The sequence below is a fragment of the Schistocerca piceifrons genome, unplaced genomic scaffold (assembly GCF_021461385.2).
Source record: "Schistocerca piceifrons isolate TAMUIC-IGC-003096 unplaced genomic scaffold, iqSchPice1.1 HiC_scaffold_1037, whole genome shotgun sequence".
NCBI classification, from domain to species: Eukaryota; Metazoa; Arthropoda; class Insecta; order Orthoptera; family Acrididae; genus Schistocerca; species Schistocerca piceifrons.
The window spans coordinates 32,501-37,500 of record NW_025726838.1 but is presented as its reverse complement, the minus strand read 5'-3'; the positions used below and the strand labels follow the sequence as shown (position 1 = coordinate 37,500).

General features: G+C 53.7%; 1 non-coding gene across 1 annotated transcript in view; it reads left to right on the top strand.

The window, feature by feature from the left end:
• Nucleotides 1-3,291: 3,291 nt before the first annotated feature.
• LOC124725261 overlaps nucleotides 3,292-5,000 on the top strand; it is a 1,909-nt gene continuing 200 nt past the window's right edge. Inside the window, exon 1 of the ribosomal RNA XR_007006697.1 lies at nucleotides 3,292-5,000. This exon is cut by the window's right edge and continues 200 nt beyond it. This is a non-coding gene — a ribosomal RNA (small subunit ribosomal RNA).

Genomic DNA, 5,000 nt, shown 5'->3' with positions numbered 1-5,000 from the left:
TGCGTTTCATGAAGAGTTATTTCCAATATGCGACATTCCCGCTGTCCGTATACATGAGCCGCGACCTGTACCACTTACGAGCGAGAGACGCGATCGCGTTGCTCACTGTACGGCGTCCGATACCGAGCCATCAGCATGTCGGTCCCCATGCGCGTTGCACTCGCACTCGCAGTCGCAAAAACGTGGGGCAAATATATTACGCGGAAGAGTTATAACAGACCGAGCCCCACTGCATGGGGGGAGTCTTTGTCACTAATGTACACAGATGGAACATTTTGGACTGGAACCAGATTACCCGTACACACGGCGCTGATTAGTAATCAATGCAGAGCCATCAAACTACAGCAAATATACACAACTGTCCGTATACATGCTGAAAGAGTCTGCCCAAAATGGGAACCACACGTCAGCCAGACACTCTGATCACGCACCACTCTCTGCTTCTAACAGGCGCACATACAATATGTAAGCACCAGCATGGAACAACATCCAGTGCATCTTCTCCGCCACATTACACAATCCACACTATCACAACCAGACCAGGAGGTCCGTGCGGAAAATACAATATCCCAGCCTTTCGACATCCACCATTGCGCAGACCAGGCACCAACACCCACACATGTCCTATACAACGGTGCACCCAACATCACAATAGTACCTCCTGTCACAGCGCACAAACAATGACATGAGTCAAAGACACAGGTCTCACACAAGCATAGAATTGGAGCGCCGCCTCTAATAAGCCAAAGGTGCATCCTGACGTGACAAATCTGATCATGTCACAAGCATTCACTTACTATAATCACTATCAACGAACCTGCCGCCCCCGCCCCCCCCCCCCCCCCTACACCTTTCCGTACAACAACGTGTAACCTAACCTAACCTAACCTAACCTATGTTGTACCTTAACCTAACCTATGTTGTACCTTAACCTAACCTATGTTGTACCTTAACCTAACCTATGTTGTACCTTAACCTAACCTATGTTGTACCTTAACCTAACCTATGTTGTACCTTAACCTAACCTATGTTGTACCTTAACCTAACCTATGTTGTACCTTAACCTAACCCATGTTGTACCTTAACCTAACCCATGTTGTACCTTAACCTAACCCATGTTGTACCTTAACCTAACCCATGTTGTACCTTAACCTAACCCATGTTGTACCTTAACCTAACCCATGTTGTGCCTCAACCTAACCCATGTTGTGCCTCAACCTAACCCATGTTGTGCCTCAACCTAACCCATGTTGTGCCTTAACCTAACCCATGTTGTGCCTCAACCTAACCCATGTTGTGCCTTAACCTAACCCATGTTGTGCCTTAACCTAACCCATGTTGTGCCTTAACCTAACCCATGTTGTGCCTTAACCTAACCCATGTTGTGCCTTAACCTAACCCATGTTGTGCCTTAACCTAACCCATGTTGTGCCTTAACCTAACCCATGTTGTGCCTTAACCTAACCCATGTTGTCGCCTTAACGTAACCCACGTTGTCGCCTAAACCTGCTCTGTAATTGTTATACGACTCGTTCAATTACTGTAGTGTTGCCCACCCGCAACCCTCGCAATATAGTTCGCTACTCGCACTGCCCGCACCCCTGTGTATCGCTTCATGTTAAACACCTTGCAAGTCTTGCTCACTTTCCACATGCTCCTGCTGTACACTGTAATGTGGATGGCAGCAGGACGTACATGCCGCCCCTCCCCACGTCCCCACCTTGCCCCCTGCCTTCGCAAGCTGGTTGGTGAGAAGTTTGCATGTTCAATGCCCTTCGCATGCGACGTACTCAGGCTACGTTGTGGTGCGGCCTGTGTCAACTGTCCGCTGATGTCGTACGCGTGAACCACAATCTGTACTGCACATTCGTCCTTATGTACTGAATGATACATCGTGGCACATGTGTGACCGCACAACGACTGCGCCCAAAAACGGCGGACCATACAGTGCAAATATTGTGCACGCAGCTACGTGTCGTCTCCCTATGAGAGCTGGATTGCAGTGTGGTACGCCATAGAGACGTGTGGGAGGAACGGACGCCGTGGATGGCGATCAGCATGAGCTGTCTGTTGATGTATTCGGACCTAGTCGTCTCTCCTCACACACCGTGATGGCATGGTGCACCGCGTTCCATATCTGCGACATGCTACAGAGGCCGGTTGACAGTCGTTCGAGCAATGGACATCGCATACGTACGGGGGCCACCTTCCACGTATTGTCTAGGCGTGCACATTTTGTTGCGTGTATGTGGGCAGACGTAGTGTGGCGTGACACCTGACACAGGCATGCAATAATCGTTGAAGTTGCAAATGGCGATGGACGCCTGCGTTTTCTGGTGAAGTTACGCAAATGAACAAATGGTAACCTGTTGTGGTGCGGTTGTTCTCGCTAGGGGTGAATCGGTGATGGCGACGATAGGTTGAGGTACTAACCGGTTGTTCCAGCGATACCCACCATGCCGACGAAACTGAACGGCATCTGGGTGTGAAGCGATACGCGGCGGTGGCTGGGTGGGACCGTCCCCGGCCGGTGAGGGGGCGCCTCCCGGCGTGCTGGCCGCGCGGTGCGTGGGCGCACGCGCTACAGCCGGCTGGTGGGGGCGGCCAGTGGCAGGCGCGCCGGCCGACGGACGCGGCAGGCGTCGCAGCTGCGCGCCGGCGCACCCTGCGCGCGGCGCCGTGCGGCCAAAGTAGGTCCTCGCGGGCCCGGTGCGAAGCGCGGTGGACATCTTCAGTGTGCTGGTCCGATTGAGGACTGTGTGCGTTGAGGATGCGCCGCCGCCCGGCGCTCGGCGCCGCGACGCCGTCTGCTGCTCGGTCGCCCCAGCGGTTCTCGCTGGTGGTTTGTATCGCAGCTGTGCGGATGTGTTGGCGCGTGCGCTGTGCTGGGAGAGTTCGCTTCGGCACCCAAGTGGGGCTTTTGTCCTTCTGTGGCGCTGGCGTTGGAGCTGCCGGTCACCGTAGGTGGCGCGTGTTGTCTCCCGCCGGCAATGCCACGACAGCACGCTCCCGGGCCTCTGTCGGCAGCGGCAAGCTCAGTTGGGAGCACGGGTGGTCGCACCGAAAGCGTCTACTCGCCTAACTCCGGGCGATTGCGCCTCTCTCGAACCCGACCAAGTACTTGGGACGGCGCTGCGCGCCGCCGGGACCTGAGAGGGTTTCGAGGTGTATTGTGCAGGGGAGCTCAGCCTCCTCCTGTTTGCAGAATGATTGAGCGGACGCTTGCGTGTTCGCGCGGGCCCCCGGGACACACTCCCGGGCGGCCGGCTGCTCAGCTCTAGTTGACGCAGCTCCCTGGTTGATCCTGCCAGTAGTCATATGCTTGTCTCAAAGATTAAGCCATGCATGTCTCAGTACAAGCCGCATTAAGGTGAAACCGCGAATGGCTCATTAAATCAGTTATGGTTCCTTAGATCGTACCCACGTTACTTGGATAACTGTGGTAATTCTAGAGCTAATACATGCAAACAGAGTCCCGACCAGAGATGGAAGGGACGCTTTTATTAGATCAAAACCAATCGGTCGGCTCGTCCGGTCCGTTTGCCTTGGTGACTCTGAATAACTTTGGGCTGATCGCACGGTCCTCGTACCGGCGACGCATCTTTCAAATGTCTGCCTTATCAACTGTCGATGGTAGGTTCTGCGCCTACCATGGTTGTAACGGGTAACGGGGAATCAGGGTTCGATTCCGGAGAGGGAGCCTGAGAAACGGCTACCACATCCAAGGAAGGCAGCAGGCGCGCAAATTACCCACTCCCGGCACGGGGAGGTAGTGACGAAAAATAACGATACGGGACTCATCCGAGGCCCCGTAATCGGAATGAGTACACTTTAAATCCTTTAACGAGTATCTATTGGAGGGCAAGTCTGGTGCCAGCAGCCGCGGTAATTCCAGCTCCAATAGCGTATATTAAAGTTGTTGCGGTTAAAAAGCTCGTAGTTGGATTTGTGTCCCACGCTGTTGGTTCACCGCCCGTCGGTGTTTAACTGGCATGTATCGTGGGACGTCCTGCCGGTGGGGCGAGCTGAAGGCGTGCGACCGCCTCGTGCGTGCTCGTGCGTCCCGAGGCGGACCCCGTTGAAATCCTACCAGGGTGCTCTTTATTGAGTGTCTCGGTGGGCCGGCACGTTTACTTTGAACAAATTAGAGTGCTTAAAGCAGGCAAGCCCGCCTGAATACTGTGTGCATGGAATAATGGAATAGGACCTCGGTTCTATTTTGTTGGTTTTCGGAACCCGAGGTAATGATTAATAGGGACAGGCGGGGGCATTCGTATTGCGACGTTAGAGGTGAAATTCTTGGATCGTCGCAAGACGAACAGAAGCGAAAGCATTTGCCAAGTATGTTTTCATTAATCAAGAACGAAAGTTAGAGGTTCGAAGGCGATCAGATACCGCCCTAGTTCTAACCATAAACGATGCCAGCCAGCGATCCGCCGCAGTTCCTCCGATGACTCGGCGGGCAGCCTCCGGGAAACCAAAGCTTTTGGGTTCCGGGGGAAGTATGGTTGCAAAGCTGAAACTTAAAGGAATTGACGGAAGGGCACCACCAGGAGTGGAGCCTGCGGCTTAATTTGACTCAACACGGGAAACCTCACCAGGCCCGGACACCGGAAGGATTGACAGATTGATAGCTCTTTCTTGATTCGGTGGGTGGTGGTGCATGGCCGTTCTTAGTTGGTGGAGCGATTTGTCTGGTTAATTCCGATAACGAACGAGACTCTAGCCTGCTAACTAGTCGCGTGACATCCTTCGTGCTGTCAGCGATTACTTTTCTTCTTAGAGGGACAGGCGGCTTCTAGCCGCACGAGATTGAGCAATAACAGGTCTGTGATGCCCTTAGATGTTCTGGGCCGCACGCGCGCTACACTGAAGGAATCAGCGTGTCTTCCTAGGCCGAAAGGTCGGGGTAACCCGCTGAACCTCCTTCGTGCTAGGGATTGGGGCTTGCAATTGTTCCCCATGAACGAGGAATTCCCAGTAAGCGCGAGTCATAAGCT